This window comes from Nicotiana tabacum, chromosome 21 (assembly GCF_000715075.1).
Source record: "Nicotiana tabacum cultivar K326 chromosome 21, ASM71507v2, whole genome shotgun sequence".
NCBI lineage: Eukaryota > Viridiplantae > Streptophyta > Magnoliopsida > Solanales > Solanaceae > Nicotiana > Nicotiana tabacum.
The window spans coordinates 90,806,766-90,826,366 of NC_134100.1; positions in this window are offsets into that span (position 1 = coordinate 90,806,766).

Genomic DNA, 19,601 nt, shown 5'->3' on the forward strand with positions numbered 1-19,601 from the left:
GATCCCCCAATATGGACTTTTAATAAGTCTGTTGCGGCGTGCAATCCGATCCCCCAATATGTTCATTTACCAATTCTTATAGAAGAAATTACCCCAATAAATACAACAATTAATATAAAATTTATAAGACAACAAGCATACAATAATTATGATTTAATTATGAAACAAACAATGACAAATAACAATTTATTATGGAAATCGGGGAGAAATATGCAGTTTACTATTTAATATGCTAAATGTCAAGTAGCAATTAATGCACATAAATCAAATCAGCATGTAACAATTATTACAGGAATTCAAGATTTAATATTTGACAAGGAATAAGAGAGAAACAATTATCATAACAACTAATTCGTGTATTAAAACAAATTTAGGATTTTCAAATAATTATGCAAACAATTAATTTAACGATGTATAGACACCCGTATTATTTGAAAACAATTAATTTAACGATGTATAGACACCCGTCACTTCGCCTATACGTCGTTCACATGCATTTCACATAACAAATAATCTAAAGGTCTTATTCCCTCAAGTCAAGGTTAACCACGACACTTACCTCGCTTTGCAATTTCAATCAATAACTCGACCACAACTTTTCCTTTTAAATTTATCTCCAAAAGCTTCAAATCTATTCACAAACAATTCGATATACTCAATATGAATCATAGGAAATAATTCCATATGAATTTACTAATTTTCCGGATAAAATCCGAAATTCACTTTAAAAATTGACAGTAGGGCCCACATCCCGAATCTCGAAAAACTCACGAAATCCGAACACCCATTCCGAGACGAGTCCAACCATACAAAAATTATCAAATTCCGATGTCAAATGGACCTTCAAATCTTAAATTTTCGTTTTTGGAAAATTTTATAAAAATCTGGGTTTTCTCCCAAAATTTCACAGATTCATGATATAAATGAGCACGGAATCATGAAATATAATCAATATAGGATAAGGAACACTTACCCTAATTTTTTCCCATGAAAATCGTCCAAAAATTCGCCTTACCCGAGCTCAAAATGACCAAAATGAGAAAAAATCTCGGAAGCCTTCGTTTTAACACTACCCACGCATTTCCGCACATGCGGTGCCTGGGCTCGCACTTGCGAGAAAAATCTCGCATCTGCGAAATGGCTTGCCAGCGTGTGTCCGCATCTGCGGAGCTTGAGCCGCATTTGCAGCTACGCAGATGCGCATGAAAGAGCCGCAGAAGCGGTGCTTTCCGCATTTGCGATGGCTGAGATGCAGAAGCGACCTCGCACCTGCGGCCAAAATTGCGCAGGTACGACACACCAGAACCAAACCTGCAATTTTTACAAAAATGGTCTGAAACTCACCCGAGCCCCTCAGGACCTCGTCCAATTATACCAACCAGTCTTGTAACATAACACGGACTTACTCGGGGTCTCAAATAACATCAAACAACATCAAAATTACAATTCACACCTCGATTCAAACTTTTGAGTTTCAAACTTTTCAATTTATAAAACTTATGCCGAAACATGTTAAATGAATCCGAAATGACTTCAAATTTGGCACACAAGTCATACATGACATAACAGAGCTATTCTAATTTCCAGAATCGGATTCCGATTTCGATATCAAAAAGTCAACTCCGTGGTCAAACTTGGAAATCTTAAGCCTTTAAATTACTAGTTTTCGTTAAATGGTCATAACTTAAGCTAGAAACCTCCAAATTAAATTCTGGGCATACGCCTAAGTCCTAAATCACGATACGGACCTACAAAAATTGTCAAAATACTGATCCGGGTCTGTTTGCTCAAAATATTGACCAAAGTCAACCTAGTTGAGTTTTAAGGTTATATTTTACATTTTAATCTATTTTTCACATAAAAACTTTTCGAAAAATTATACGGACTGCACACACAAGTCGAGGAATGATAAATAGTGATTTTTGAGGTCTTAGAACACAGAATTAATTATTAAATTTAAAAATGACCTTTTGGGTCATCACATTCTCTACCTCTAAAACAAACGTTCGTCCTCGAACTGAATTAGAAAAAGTACCTGAGCTAGTGAAAAGGTGTGGATATGTACTCTACATGTCCGACTCGGACTCCCAGGTAGATGCCTCTACCGACTGACCTCTCCATTGCACCCGAACTGAAGGATAATTCTTAGACCCTAACTGCCGGACTTGCCGGGCTAGAATAGCCACCGGCTCCTCCTCGTAAGTCAAATCTTTGTCCAATTGGACTAAGATGAAATTTAACACATGGGACGGATCACTATGATATTTTTGGAGCATAGACACATGGAACACCGGATGAACTGCGGATAAACTAGGTGGTAATGCAAGCTTGTAGGCTACTTCACCCACCCTTTCAAGAATTTCAAAGGGTCTGATATACCTAGGGCTCAACTTGCCCTTCTTTACTAACCTCATTACACCTTTCATAGGTGAAACCCGGAACAATATTCTTTCTCCAACCACGAATGCAATATCACAAACTTTACGGTCAGCATAACTCTTTTGCCTAGACTGAGCTGTGTGAAGTCGATCCTGAATAATCTTGACCTTATCCAAGGCATCCTGTACCAAATCGGTACCCAACAACCGAGCCTCTCCCGCTTCAAACAAGCCAACTGGCGAACGGCATCGCTTTCCGTATAATGCCTCATATAGAGCCATCTGAATGCTCGACTAGCAGCTATTATTATAAGCAAACTCCGCAAGTGGCAAGAACTGATCCCAAGAACCTCCAAAGTCTATAACACAAATGCGAAGCATATCTTCCAATATCTGAATGGTGCACTCTGATTGATCGTCTGTCTGTGGATGAAATGCTATACTCAACTCAACCTACGTGCCTAACTCACACTGTACAGTCCTCCAGAAGTGTGAGGTAAACTGCATATCTCGATCTGAAATAATAGACACGGGCACACCGTGAAGGTGGACAATCTCACAGATGTAAATTTCAGCTAACCTTTCTGAAGAATAGGTAACTGCCACTGGAATGAAATGTGCTGACTTGGACAACCTGTCCACAATGACCCAACTGCGTCAAATTTTCTCTGAGACCGTGGGAGTCCAACAACAAAATCCATAATGATACGCTCCCATTTCCACTCAGGAATTTCTAACTTCTGAAGCAAACCACCAGGTCTCTGATGCTCGTACTTAACTTGCTGACAATTCAGACACCAAGCTACATATGCAACTATATCCTTTTTCATTCTCCTCCACCAATAATGTTGCCGCAAATCTTAAAATATTTTGGCGGTACCTGGATGAATAGAATACCTGGAACTGTGTGCCTCTTCAAGAATTAATTCATGAAGCCCATCAACGTTAGGCACACAAATACGACCCTGCATTCACAGAACTCCATCTTTCCCTACAACAACCTGTTTGGCATCATCGTGCTGCACCGTGTCCTTAAGGACAAGTAAATGAGGATCATCATACTGTCGTCCTTTGATGCGCTCATATAAAGAAGACCGAGCGACTATGCAAGCTAGAACTCGACTGGGTTCTGAAACATATAATCTCACGAACTGATTAGCCAAGGTCTGAACATCTGCAGCTAACGGCCTCTCACCAAACAGAATATATGCAAGACTGCCCATACTCACAACCTTTCTACTCAAAGCATCGACCACCACATTGGCCTTTTCGGGGTGATACAAAATGGTGATATCATAGTCTTTCAACAATTCCAACCATCTTCTCTGCCTCAAATTAAGATCTTTTTGTTTGAACAGATACTGAAGGATATGATGATCAGTAAATACCTCACACGACACACCGTAGAGATAATGCCTCCAAATCTTCAGCGCATGAACAATGGCTGCCAATTCTAAGTCATGAATAGGATAATTCTTCTCGTGAACTTTTAACTGCGGCGATGCATATGCAATCGCCCTACCATCTTGCATTAATACTGCACCAAGCCCAATGTGAGATGCGTCACAATATACCGTATATGATCCTGAACCTGTGGGTAATACCAACACTGGCGCCGTAGTCAAAGCAGTCTTGAGATTCTGAAAGCTCAACTCACACTCGTCTGACCATCTGAATGGGATACCTTTCTGGGTCAGTCTGGTCCATGGGCTTGCTATAGATGAAAACTCTTCCATGAACCGACGATAGTAACCTGCTAAACCCAGGAAACTCCGGATCTCTGTAACTAAAGTAGGTCTAGTCCAATTCTGAACAACCTCTATCTTCTTAGGATCCACCTTTATGCCTTATGCCGATACAACATGCCCCCAAAAGGCAACTGAGTCTAACCAAAACTCACATTTTGAAAATTTGGCATATAACTGATTATTCTTCAAAGTATGAAGCACACTCCGAAGATGCTGCTCATGCTCCTCTCGATTACTGGAGTAAATCAAGATATCATCAATGAATACAACCACAGAAGAATCCAAATAGGGCTTGAACACCCGATTCATCAAATCTATAAATGCTGATGGGGCATTTGTCAATCCAAATGACATAACTAGGAATTCGTAATGCCCATACCGAGTCCGAAAAGCTATTTTAGGGACATCAGATGCCCTAATCTTCAATTGATGGTAACCAGACCTCAAATCGATCTTCGGAAATACCTTGGTACCCTGAATCTGATCAAATAAGTCATCAATTCTTGGCAGCGGATATTTGTTTTTGATAATGGCCTTGTTCAACTATCGATAATCTATATACATCTGCATAGAGCCATCTTTCTTCTTTACAAATAGTGTTGGTGCACCCCAGGGCGAGACACTGGGTCTAATGAATCCCCGATCAAGTAAGTCTTGTAACCGGTGGGGCCATGCGGTATGGTGGGATAGAAATGGGCTGAGTGCCCGGAGCTAAATCAATACAGAAGTCAATATTTCTATCGGGTGGCATTCCCGGCAAATCTGCAGGAAATATTTCTGGAAATTCACGAACCACTGGTACTGAGTCCATAGAAGGAACATCCGTACTGGGATCGTGAATATAAGCCAAATAGGCTAGACACCCTTTCTCGACCATACGCCGAGCTTTCATATAAGAAATAACCCTGCTAGCAGAATGGCCAAAAGTTCCTTTCCACTCTAACTGAGGTAACCCCGGCATGGCTAGGGTCACTGTCTTGGCATGACAATCCAATATAGCATGATAAGGTGGCAGCCAATCCATACCCAAGATGACATCAAAATATACCATATCAAGAAGTAGAAGATCCACTTTAGTCTCAAGACTATCAATAGTAACCACACACGAATGATAGCCATGATCTACTACAACAGAGTCTCCCACCGGTGTAGATACATACACAGAAGCACTCAGAGAATCACAAGGCACATCCAAATATGAAGCAAAATAGGAGGACACATAGAAATAAGTAGATCCTGGATCAAATAGAACTGAAGCATCTCTATGACAAAGTGGAATAATACCTTTGATCACAGCATCAGATAACTCGGCCTCAGGCCTAACTGGAAAAACATAAAATTGGGGCTAAGCCTCACCACTCTGAACTGCGTCCCTGGGACGGCCTCTAGTTGACTGGCCTCCACTTATAACGGTCTGACCTCCACCTCTAATGGCCTGACCTCCACCTCTAGCTGCTTGACCCCTACCTCTAGCTAGCTGAGCAAGCGGTGAAGCAACCGGTGCCGGTATGATGGCACGAGAATCCTGCCGAGATCTGTTACTCACCAACCTAGGGCAATACCTCCTGATGTGACCAATGTTCCCACACTCATAACACCCATCCTGATGTCGTGGCTGTTGAAGCTAAAGTTGGCCCGAATGGGCCGGATAACCGATGTAGTGACTCTGGAGTGGTGGTGCACTAATAGGAGATGAATGTGCAGTAAATGATGGTTGTCAAAAGTAAGGCATAATAGGACCGTGGCTCCCTGAAGCACCGTGAGATGCCTGCAATGCTGGATGAAACGGTCTGTGAGGATGACCCCTACCAAAATTACCCTTACCTCCAGACGAGGCACCACTGAAATCACTGAACTGACGAGGCCTCTTATCAGACCTCTACCCCCTCTCCTGTGTAAGAACTATCTCGATCCTCCTCGCGATATTAGTAGCCGCCTGAAAGAAATCTCACTTTCGGTCTCCTTGGCCATCTGAAGCCTGATAGGGTGAGTGAGTCCCTCAATAAACATCATCACTCTCTCTCCTTCAGTAGGTAGTAAAAGGAGAGCATGACAGGCTAAATCCACAAAACGGGACTCATAATGAGTAACAGTCATACTGCCATGCTGTAAACGCTCAAATTGTTTGCGGTAATCCTCTCTCAGTGTGATAGGAAGGAACTTCTCCAAAAATAGCTGAGAGAACTGCTCCCATATAAGTGCAGGCGATCCAAGTGGTCTGGTCAATGTATAATCTCCCCACAACCTCTTGGCGGAACCCGTCATCTGAAATACAGCAAAATCAACCTCATTGGTCTCAACTATACACATGTTCCGCAGCACCTCATGGCAGCGGTCAAGATAATACTGTGGGTCCTCAGAATGTGTACCACTGAAGTGAACTGGAAAGAGCTTAGTGAACTTATCCAGTCTCAATAAGGCCTTAAAAGACATGGCGGGCCTATCACCGGTCTATGCCGCAACAACTGGCTGAACTACTCCAACTGGCGGGGCTGCTGGAGCCTAATTCTGGGGAGCCATCTGCTCCGGAGCGAGAGTTTGTGCTCCTCCCCCAGCCTGTGATAGGGCCGGTGCCACTGGAAATGTACCATTCTGGATCACGCCCTCCATAAGACTCACCAATCGGACTAGAGCGTCCTGAAGCACTGGAGTAGCCATGAAACTTTCCGGGACCTGAACTGGTCCAACTGGTACATTCTAAACCGGAACCTCCTCCTGAAGATCCACCTGAGGTTCTACAATAGGTGCTGCTGCTCGAGATCTAAACTGAGCTCTACCTATGCCTCGGCCTCAACCTCGACCTCGACCTCAGCCTCGACCTCTACCCCTGGCCATAGTTGTCACCAGGGGCTCTGGTCCTTGTCTATCGGTAGATGTATTATGTGTCCTCGCCATCTGCGAGAGAATAAAAATAGAATGGTTCAATCATCGATGATAGAATAAAATCGCATGACAGGATAAGAAAGAAATGATATTGTTCCTAAACTTCATAGCCTCTGAAAGATAAGTACAAACGTGTTCGTACCGATCCTTCAGACTCTACTACGTTTGCTCGTGACTCGTGAGACCCATGTAACCTAGTGCTATGATACCAACTATCACGACCCGAAATTCCCACCTTCGGACCGCGATGGCGCCTAACATTTCACTTGCTAGGTAAGCCAACGTTAGAATAATATTATCCATTTTTAAAATAATTTTTAAATTTACTAACAATAAAGAAATAAATGCGGAAGTAAAGTCTGAAATATAGTAAATAATCCATAAAAATAACGGTATCTAAGTATCATCCCAGAATTGGTGTCATAAGTGCACGAACACACAACTAAAGTAAAGTAGATGGGGACTTCAGAACTGCGGACGCCGTGCAGTTATACCTCAAGTCTCCTCTGGTAGCTGAAGTCCGAGCAAGTCTATGGTACGCCGTTGGGACCAACTCCGAAATATGCACAAGAAGTGAAGAGTGTAGTATCAGTACAACCGACCCCATGTACTGGTAAGTGCCGAGCCTAAACTCGACGAAGTAGTGACGAAGCTAAGGCAGGTCACTTACATTAACCTGTACGCAATAATAGTAATAACCACAATAATAGAATTAAATCAGGTAACTCATTTTTAATAGTTGAAGCCAACTCAGCAGTCATAACCAATTATTATTTCAATTTCCGTTGCAGCGTGCAACCCGCTCCCACAACATATTCATTTTCAATCCTCCCATATATTTATTTTAATCAAGTATATATAGACTTTTAAATAAGTATGTTGCGGCATGCAATCCGATTCCCCAATATGGACTTTTACTAAGTCTGTTGCGGCGTGCAATCCGATCCCCCAATATGGACTTTTAATAAGTCTGTTGCGGCGTGCAATCTGATCCCCCAATATGTTCATTTACCAATTCTTATAGAAGAAATTGCCCCAATAAATGCAACAATTAATATAAAATTTATAAGACAACAAGCATACAATAATTATGATTTAATTATGAAACAAACAATGACAAATAGCAATTTATTATGGAAATCAGGGAGAAATAGGCAGTTTACTATTTAATATGCTAAATGTCAAGTAGCAATTAATGCACATAAATCAAATTAGCATGTAGCAATTATTACATGAATTAACAATTTAATATTTGACAAGGAATAGGAGAGAAACAATTATCATAATAATTAATTCGTGTATTAAAACAAATTTTGGATTTTCAAATAATTATGCAAACAATTAATTTAACGACGTATAGGCACTCGTCACTTTGCCTATACGTCGTTAACATGCCTTTTACATAACAAATAATTTAAAATTTCTATTCCCTCATGTCAAGGTTAACCACAACACTTACCTCGCTTTGCAATTTCAATCAATTACTCGACCATAAATTTTCCTTTTAAATTTGTCTCCAAAAGCTTCAAATCTATTCACAAACAATTCGATATACTCAATACGAATCATAGGAATTAATTCCATATGAATTTACTAATTTTTCAGATAAAATCCGAAATTCACTTTAAAAATTGGCAGTAGGACCCACATCTCGAATCTCGAAAAACTTACAAAATCCGAACATCCATTCCGAGACGAGTCCAACCATATAAAAATTATCAAATTTCGATGTCAAATGGACCTTCAAATCTTAAATTTTCGTTTTTGGATGATTTTATAAAAATCTGATTTTTCTCCCAAAATTTCACCGATTCATGATATAAATGAGCATGGAATCATGAAATATAATCAATATAGGATAAGGAACACTTACCCCAATTTTTTCCCGTGAAAATCTCCCAAATATTTGCCTTACCCGAGCTCAAAATGACCAAAATGAGAAACAATCTCGGAAGCCTTCGTTTTAACACTGCCCAGGCATTTCCGCACCTGCGGTGCCTGGGCTCGCATTGGCGAGAAAAATCTCGCATCTGCGAAATGGCTTGCCAGCGTGTGTCCACATCTGCGGAGCTTGAGCCGCATTTGCGGCTACGCAGATGCGCATGAAGGAGCCGCAGAAGTGGTGCTTTCCGCTTTTGCGATGGCTAAGTCGGAGAAGCGACCTCGCACCTGCGGCCAAAATTGCGCAGGTGCGACACACCAGAACCAGATCTATAATTTTTACAAAAATGATCTGAAACTCACCCAAGCCCCTCGTGACCTCGTTCAATTATACCAACCAGTCCCGTAACATAACACGGACTTACTCGGGGTCTCAAATCACATCAAACAACATCGAAATTACAATTCACACCTCGATTCGAACTTTTGAGTTTTAAACTTTTTAATTTACAAAACTTGTGCCGAAACATGTTAAATGAATCCGGAATGACTTCAAATTTGGCACACAAGTCATAAATGACATAACAGAGCTATTCTAATTTCCAGATTCAGATTCCGGTTTTGATATCAAGAAGTCAACTCCATGGTCAAACTTGGAAATCTTAAGCCTTTAAATTACGAGTTTCCGTTAAATGGTCATAACTTGAGCTAGGGACCTCCAAATTAAATTTCGGGCATACGGCCAAGTCCCAAATCATGATACAGACCTATCAGAATTATCAAAACACTGATCCGGGTTTGTTTACTCAAAATATTAACCAAAGTCAACTCAGTTATCGTTTAAGGCTCTTTTTCACATTTTAATCAATTTTTCACGTAAACATTTTTTGGAAAATTATACGGACTGCACACGCAAGTCGAGGAATGATGAATACTGTTTTTTGGTCTTAGAACACAGAATTAATTATTAAATTTAAAGATGACCTTTTGGGTCATCACACTTTTACACCCAAGAATCATACTATTAATCACCCATCTTTACTCCAAACCCGAAATTGAAGAATTGGGGAAAGAAATTCTTACCTCTTTGAAGCCCTAGCAAGATCCTTATGAAATCTTCAAACCTTGAACAAGAATTGATGGATAAATGACTAAGTCTTCACTTTCTCTCTCTAAAATGCTCTCACCTCTCTCTAATATGTCAGATGAAACCCTTCAAAATGACCCCCAATAGTATTTTATAAGAATGGGGTCGGGTTTATAAAACCAGAAAAATTAAGCCCCGAAATACACTTGGCGGTCGCATATGCGACCGCATAACGCTTATGCGGCTCGTGAAATGGCCGCGAAATGTGGCCTCCGGAACTGGGCAAGGCTGCCTCGTATGCGGTCGTTATGCGGTCCGCAGACCTGTTCTGCGGTCGCATAATGCACCGCATAACTGATCTGCTATCGCATAATGCGCCATACATTTTCCTCCATACTTGCCCCTCTCCTAATCCACTCTGCGACCATTATGCAGTCCGCAGAGTAATTCTGTGACCGCATAGTGGTCGCAGAAATGACCTTTTTTCCGGCAAAAAATTTTCTTTACACCTCGGTACCACAAAACATTAATTTCCTTAGTAAAACTTCTCCGGGGTCGTTACACATAAGTCAACATCCACTCAACCTTTCAACTTCAATTCTGAATGTAATAACCCAACCGATCATTTTAAACTTTTAGAAACCAGTTCCCTAAAATAAAACTCCTCGAAGATGCTTTTATTAATTTATGACTCGCGGGGATGGTTGGTTCGGGATTTGGAAGTGTGTGGGATGAAATCGGAACACTTGGTTTCTTAAGTTAGCTTTAAATGGACAAGTTTGACTTCGGTCAACATTTTGAGAAAACGACCCCGGAATCGGGATTTGACGGTTCCAATAGGTTTGTATGATGATTTTAGACTTGAGCATATGTCCGAATCGTATTTTGGATAACCCGGGAGCGTTTTAACGCTTAATAGTAAAAATTAACTATTTGAAGGTTTAAAATTCTTTAAATTTGGTTTGGAGTAGGATTTTGAGTAATTGAAGTCCGTTTGGAATTCCGAGTTTGGGAATAGTTTCGTATAGTGATTTAAGACTTGCACGCAAATTTTCGTGTCATTTCGAGTAGTTTAAGTATATTTCGGCGCATTGGAAGTAAATTGAAGAACTTGAAATTTTTAAGTTTAAATCAATTTGGTTTAGGGTATGATTCTTAGATTTAATGTTGTTTTACGCGTTCTGAGAGTTCCAGCAAGTCTGTTTTATGATTTCAAACTTGTTGGTATGTTCGGGCGGGGTCCCGGAGACCCCGAGTGTCAATCAGACGAGGCTCGGACCAAGTTGGAAATTGGGAGCCAGAATTGAAGCTCCCAGCTACTGTGAGAATCACACCTGCGCTTGGCCAGCCGAAGGTGCGACATTCGCAAGTGCGGCAGAAGCTCGCAGGAGCGACACTCACAGATGCGAGATTTATTCGCATAAGCGAAGAGGTAAGGGGAGGCCTGCCATCGCAGGTGCGGAATCTCGGGCGCACCTGCGAACGCGCAGGTGCGAGATCAAGAGCGCAGATGCGGAGCTGGGCAGTCAAGCTAAGCTCGCACCTGCGAGGCTTTTCCGCAGGTGCGAAAGCCGCAGGTGCGTTGCACCTTCCGCAGGTGCGAAACCCCTGCTTGGCAGAATGTGTTAAAATCGGGGCTCAGACATTTTGAGCCCATTTTTCCTCCATTTTCGGGCGATTTTAGTGCTTTTGAGAGGGGGATTTCAACTAGCAATTTGAAGGTAAGTTAATTCCACACCCCTTGAGTTAAATACATAGATTATAGGTAGATTATAACTAGTAAATCTTAGAAATCAAGGGTTTAGGTGAAAAACCTAGATTTTTATAAAAATGTGATTTTAACCAAGAAAATAGTTATGGAATTGGGTAGAAATTATATATTTAAGTTCTTGAGATTATGGATAACGTTTTCATCCGAAAATTTCTAGAATCCGAGCATGTGGGCCCGGGGTGAATTTTAGAAATTTTATCATTTTGGATAAGGTAATTTATTTAATAGATAAATTTCGAATCATTTAGCATATATTAATTATTGTGTATAATGTTTGGATAGTTTCGGATCTTTCGGCGTCGAATCAAGAATTCAACGCGACGTGGTAATCGGAAAGTGAACTTTGAGACGAGGTAAGTCTCTTGTCTAATCTTGTGAGGGAAAAATTACCCCATAGGGATTAAATTAAATAATTGTTGCTAATTGCGGGGGCTACGTACGCATGAGGTGACGAGAGTCCGTGCGTAACTACTATTAATGCTAAAGTTTGGGTAGTTTAGGACTCAAAGAATGAATTACTTGTGTACATTTTATTCTTTATTTAATTAATATTAATTGATATATATGAATATATTGTGAATTGTTAGATAAAGATATTAAAGGATGGAAATCTCATATGCTTGATTTTCTGTTTAAATTAATTAATTGTTAAAAGAAATTATTCTTCCTCCCAAATTTATCTTATAATAAAAATACTTTCTTTTCGAAGTACATAAGAAAATGTCCTCCTTTCTTGTGGAGCGGGCCGAACACCTCAACAGGATAGATGCATCTACGGATTGTGCCGCACGTCCCTCGGCAGTGTACACGACACTCTGGATTGGGCCGTACGTCCTCGGCAGAAATCGTGCTTAATAATAATAATTACACGATACTTTAATAGTTATTTGAGCTTGCAAAGCTAATTGATAAATTGGAGAATCTTTGAAATTTAATGAATTATTATTCCTGCTTGTTAAGGAATTAATTATTATTCCTATAAATGAGATTAATTGATAAATTAGAAATTATTTGAATTTAAAAAATTTAATTAATATATTGAGAATTGTTGCATTTGAAGGAATATGATTATTTCCGCTAGTTAAATAAATTATTGTAAATTATATGAATCATGTTGATTTAGATATTCTAGCTGTATTTCAGTTATTATTATTGGCCCATAGTGAGTGTCAAAGTTGGTCATCTCGTCTCTACCACTTCGAGATTAGGCTTGATACTTACTGGGTACACGTTGTTTACGTACTCATACTACACTTGCTGCACTTTTTGTGCAGGACCTGAGGCAAGTAATAGTGGGGGACCTATCGTCTTACACCCACGTTATCCAGGGGCATAGTGGTGAGCTGCCTTTCTGAACTGTTCTGCAGCTACTAGTGTCTCTCCTTGTATTTTTCATTATGTCTGTTTTTATTTCAGACAGTATTTGAGGCTTTGTATAATCTACTAGATGCTCATACACTTGCGATACAAGGTCTTGGCACACACATTGGTAGAATTTGGTATTTTATTATTTTTCTTGGTTTTAAATTTTGTCAATATATGCTTAATTTATTAAGTTGGCTTGCCTAGCTGTAGTGCTAGGAGCCATCATGACCTATAGGTAAAATTGGGTCGTGACAACATGGTATCAGAGCACTAGGTTCACGTAGGTCTCACAAGTTATGAGCAGGCCTAATAGAGTCTTGCAGATCGGTACGGAGACGTCTGTACTTATCTTTGAGAGGCTATGGGGTGTTAGGAAATTACCTTTCTTCATATTCCATCGCGCAATTGATGTAGTTCTAAGTATCCTTCTCTTATTCTCTCTCAGATGGTGAGAACGCACTCGAATGAGGTTCCAGGCCAGGAAAGAGCTACTCCCTCAGTTGCTAGAGGCCGAGGGAGGGCTCCAGCCCGTGGTAGAGGGCGAGGACATCCCAGGACTGTTCCAGTTATGCCACCAGTGGGTCCAACAGAGAACTCCATTGTTGAGTAACAGGATGAGGTGCCTGTGGCAGAGTCAGCTCTGGTGGATTTCACATCTGTACCGGGATTTCAGGACGTCATGGGTCGTATGTTGCGGTTCATGGACAATATAACTCAGGCCGGTTTATTTCCAGCAGACTCAGCCACATCTCAGGCGGGCGGGGGGAGCACAGACTCCTACCGCACAGGCTTATGGACAAGCAACTATTGTATATCAGACCCAGGGTGCACTACCCGTGGGTGGAGCCCAGCCAGTGGCAGCAGCTACACCTAAGCCCAGGCCAGCTGTAGCCGCCGATTCTCAGAAACTATTGGACCGATGGACTAGACTACATCCTCCTGTCTTTGGGGGTGAGCGACATGAGGATCCACAGGACTTCATTGATCGTTTCAGGGACAAACTTCACAACATGAGGATATTGGAATCCCATGGGGTTGACTTCGCTACTTTTCAGCTAGAGGGCAGGGCCCGTAGATGGTGGCAGTCTTATGTTCTTGGCAGACTAGAAGATTCTCCTCCCATGACTTGGGACAGGTTCACCCGTATCTTCCTGGACAGGTATATTCCACCCTCCCAGAGGGAAGAGTTGCGGTTTCAGTTTGAGCAGCTCCGGTAGGGTCAGATGTCAGTGACCGATTATGAGGCGAGGTTTTTTGAATTATATTGCCATGCACTTATGATACTCCCTACTGAGGCGGAGAGAGTGCGGAGGTTTGTAGTCAGTTTACATACTGGCATTCAGGCCACTATGGCTCAAAAGGTTGAGATGGGTACTTCTTATGAGCTAGTTGTGGAGATAGCCCGCAGGATTGAGGGTGTACGTCAGCGGAGCCGAGAACAGATTATGAGAGATAAATGGTTCAGGTACTCTGGAGAGTTCAGAGGTGCTCCGTCTGGGGGCAGAGGTCAGTTCGTGAGGGGGCAGTCTAGCAGACCCCCATATCCAGCACCACCACTTCCATGAGGTGCTCTAGTGTGACCTTATCTTAGTGCTATACAAGAGAGTTCTTACCGCCCACCAGCTATTCAGGGTCCTCCCAATGGGTATTCAGGTCCCCAGGGCCAGACTCTTAGTCAGCAGCCCATCGCACCGAAGAGTTGTTACGAGTGCGGGGATCCCAGTCACATGCAGAGATTTTGCCCCGGGCTTCGGGGTACACCAGTACAGCAAGGTCAACAGTTGGTGCTCCAGCTCGGTTTTATGCTTTTCCGTCTAGACCAGATGTAGAGGCCTCAGATGCTGTGATTACATGTATTATTTCTGTTTGCGGCAAAGATGCCTCAGTATTATTTGATCCAGGATCCACGTATTCATATGTGTCGTCTCTATTTGCTCCATTCCTGTGTATTTCTTATGAGTCCTTGAGTACTCATGTTTATGTGTCCACTCTTGTAGGCGATTCTGTTATTGTGAACCGGATCTACCGGTCTTGTATTATTACATTCTGTGGTTATGAAACTAGAGCAGATCTCTTATTGCTCGAGATGACCGATTTTGAAATTATTCTGGGTATGGACTGGTTATCTCCATATCATGCTATTCTAGATTGTCATGCCAAAACTATTATCTTGGCTATTCCATCTTTACCTAGGCTGGAGTGGAAGGGTTCGTCGGTTAGTTCATTTAATCGGGTAATTTCTTTTACAAAGGCTAAACACATGGTTGAGAATGGTTGTTTGGCTTATCTAGCCTATGTTTGGGATACTACTACAAAGACTCCGGCTATTGATTCAGTACCAGTAGTTCGGGAGTTTTTCGATGTATTTCCTTCAGATCTTCCAGGTATGCCACCTGATCGGAATATTGGTTTTTGTATTGACTTGGCTCCAGATACTCAACCTATATCTATTCCACCGTATCGCATGGCTCCGAAAGAATTAAAAGAGCTGAAAGAACAGCTTGAAGAGTTACTAGCCAAAGGGTTCGTCAGGCTGAGTGTATCGCCCTGGGGTGCACCAGTATTATTTGTGAAGAAGAAAGATGGCACAATGCGAATGTGTATTGACTATCGCCAATTGAACAAAGTTACTATTAAGAACAAGTACTCGTTGCTGCGTATTGATGACCTATTTGACCAGTTGTAGGGTGCTAGGGTGTTCTCTAAGATCGACTTGAGGTCGGGGTATCATCAGTTGAAGATTCGAGATTCGGATGTTCCAAAAACTGCTTTCCGTACTAGATATGGTCATTATGAGTTTCTGGTAATGTCTTTTGGTTTAACTAATGCCCCTGCAGCATTTATGGACCTGATGAACAGGGTATTCAGCCCATATATTGATTCGTTTGTCATTGTCTTCATTGATGACATTTTGATCTACTCGCGCAGTAAGGAGGAACATGTGCAACATATGAGAGTAGTGCTTCAGACATTGCGTGAACAAAAGCTATATGCTAAGTTCTCTAAATGTGAGTTTTGGCTAGAGTCTGTAGCATTTTTGGGACATATTATATTGGGCGAATGTATTAAAGTTGATCCCAAAAAGATTGAGGCAGTTCAGAATTGGCATCGACCCACTTTGGCGATTGAGATCAGGAGTTTTTTTGGGTTTAGCAGGTTATTATCGTCGGTTTGTGGAAGGTTTTTCATCTATTGCAACACCTTTGACCAAATTAACCCAGAAGGGTGTTCAGTTCCTATGGTCCAATGATTGTGAGTCAAGCTTTCAAAAGCTCAAGACAACATTGACTACAACACTAGTGTTAGTGTTACCTTCTGGTTCGGGAATGTATACAGTGTATTGCGACGCTTCACGCGTTGGTTTGGGTTGTGTATTAATGCAGGAAGGGCGAGTTATTGCATATGCTTCACGTCAGTTGAAGCCCCACGAGCAAAATTATCCGGTACATGATTTGAAGTTAGCTGCGATTGTTCACGCTTTTAAGATTTGGAGGCATTATCTATATGGGATGTCCTGTGAAGTTTATACTGATCATCGCAGTTTGCAGCATTTGTTCAAGCAGAGGGACCTAAATTTAAGGCAGCGCAGATGGCTGAAATTACTAAAAGATTATGATATTACTATCCTCCAGGTAAAGCAAACGTAGTTGCAGATGCCTTGAGTAGAAAGGCGGAGAGTATGGGTAGTTTGGCTTTCATTTCAGAAGAAGAGAGGCCATTAGCTTTGGATATCCAGTCCTTGGCCAACAGACTTATGCGGCTAGATATTTCAGAGCCCAGCCGAGTTCTTGCATGTGTCATAGCTCAGTCTTCACTATTTGAGCAGATCAAGGCTCGCCGGTATGATGACCCACACTTAATGGTTCTTCGATAAACGGTACTACGAGGTGGTTCCAAGGAAGTTACTATTGGTGCGGATGGTGTTCTGCGACTCCAGGATCGTCTGTGTGTTCCTAATGTGGATGAACTGAGGAAAAAGATCCTGGAGGAGGCACACAGTTCTCGATATTATATTCATCCAGGTGCTACGAAGATGTATCGTGACTTGAGGCAGCATTATTGGTGGCGACGAATGAAAAAGGACATAGTTGAGTATGTAGCTAGGTGTCTAAATTGCCAGCAAGTTAAATATGAGCACCAGAGGCCAGGTGGCCTACTTCAGCAAATGACCATACCAGAGTGGAAATGGGAACGAATTACTGTGGACTTTGTAGTTGGGTTGCCGCGGACCTTGAGGAAGTTTGATGCAGTTTGGGTGATTGTTGACAGGTTGACCAAGTTGGCACATTTTATTCCTATTGTGACTACGTATACTTCAGAGAGGTTGGCTCAGATTTATATTCAGGAGATAGTTCGGTTGCATGGCGTGCCAATTTCTATCATATCAGATAGAGGCCCTCAGTTTACTTCACATTTCTGTAGAGCAGTACAGAGTGAGTTGGGGACCCATGTAGAGCTCAGCACAACTTTTCATCCGTAGACCGACGGGCAGTCAGAGCGGACAATTCAGATTTTTGAGGATATGCTCAGGGCATGTGTGATTGACTTTGGACCTCAGTGGGATCGTTTCCTGCCTTTGGCCGAGTTTGCTTATAATAACAGTTACCAATCCAGCATCGAGATGGCTCCATTTGAGGCTTTATATGGCCGTCGATGTCGTTCACCTATCGGATGGTTTAAGCCCGGTGAGGCTAAGTTATATGGTACTGATTTGATTCAATATGCCTTGGAAAAGGTAAAGTTGATTCAGGAGCGACTTCGTACAACACAGTCCAGACATAAGAGTTACGCAGATAAGAAAGCGCGTGATTTATCATTTATGGTAGGTAAAAAAGTTCTTTTGAAGGTTTCACCGATGAAGGGAATTATGAGATTCAGGAAGAAGGTCAAGTTGAGCCCAAGGTTTATAGGCCCATTTGAGGTGTTGAAATGAGTTGGAGAGGTCACTTATGAGCTTGCATTGCCTCCCAGTCTATCGGGAGTTCCATTCGATTTTCCATGTATCTATGCTCTGAAAGTATCATGCTGACCTATCACATGTGTTGGACTTCAGCATAGTTCAGCTAGATAAGAGCTTGGGTTATGAAGAAGAGCATTTTCCATTGTTGATAAACAAGTTCGCCAGTTGAGGTCCAAGAGAATTTCTGCAGTAAAGGTCTAGTGGAGGGGCCAACCAGTCGAGGAAGCGACTTGGGAGGCCGATGAGGACATGCAGAGCAAATATCCACACTTATTTAGCACTCCAGGTATTATTCTAAACCCGTTCGAGGACGAACGTTTGTTTAAGAGGTGGAGAATGTAATGACCCAACCAGTCATTTTAACTTTTAGAAACACGTTCCCTAAAATAAAACTCTCCGAACATTCTTTTATTAATTTGTGACTCGCAGGGATGGTTGGTTCGGGATTTGAAAGTGTGTGGGTTGAAATCGGAACACTTGCTTCCTTAAGTTAGCTTTAAATGGACAAGGTTGACTTCGGTCAACATTTTGAGAAAATGACCACGGGATCGGGATTTGACGGTTCCAATAGGTTCGTATGATGATTTTAGACTTGGGCATATGTCCGAATCGGGTTTTGGATAACCCGGGAGCGTTTTGACGCTTAATAGTAAAAATTAACTATTTGAAGGTTTAAAATTCTTTAAATTTGGTTTGGAGTAGGATTTTTAGTAATTGAAGTCCGTTTCGAATTTCGAGTTTGGGAATAGTTCCGTATAGTGATTTAAAACTTGCACACAAATTTTCGTGTCATTTCGAGTAGTTTAGGTATATTTCGGCGCATTGGAAGTAAATTAAAGAACTTGAAATTTTTAAGTTTGAATCAATTTGGTTTAGGGTATGATTCTTAGATTTGATGTTGTTTTACGCGTTTCGAGAGTTCGAGCGAGTCCGTTTTATGATTTCAAACTTGTTGGTATGTTCGGGCGGGGTCCCGGGGACCCCGAGTGTCAATCAGACGAGGCTCGAACCAAGTTGGAAATTGGGAGCCAGAACTGAAGCTCCCAGCTACTGTCAGAATCGCACCTGCGCTTGGCCACCCGTAGGTGCGACATTCGCAGGTGCGGCAGAAGCTCGTAGGAGCGACAATCGCAGATGCGAGATTTATTCGCAGAAGCGAAGAGGGAAGGGGAGGCCTGCCATCGTAGGTGCGGAATCTCGGGCGCACCTGCGAACGCGCAGGTGCGAGATCAAGAGCGCAGATGCGAAGCTGGGCAGTCAAGCTAAGCTCGCACCTACAAGGCTTTTTCGCAGGTGCGAAAGCCGCAGGTGCGTTGCACCTTCCGCATGTGCGAAACCCCTGCTTGGCAGAATGTGTTAAAATCGGGGCTCAGACATTTTGAGCCCATTTTTCCTCCATTTCCGGGCGATTTCAGAGCTTTTGAGAGGGGGATTTCAACTAGCAATTTGAAGGTAAGTTAATTCCACACCCCTTGAGTTAAATACATAGATTATAGGTAGATTATAACTAGTAAATCTTAGAAATCAA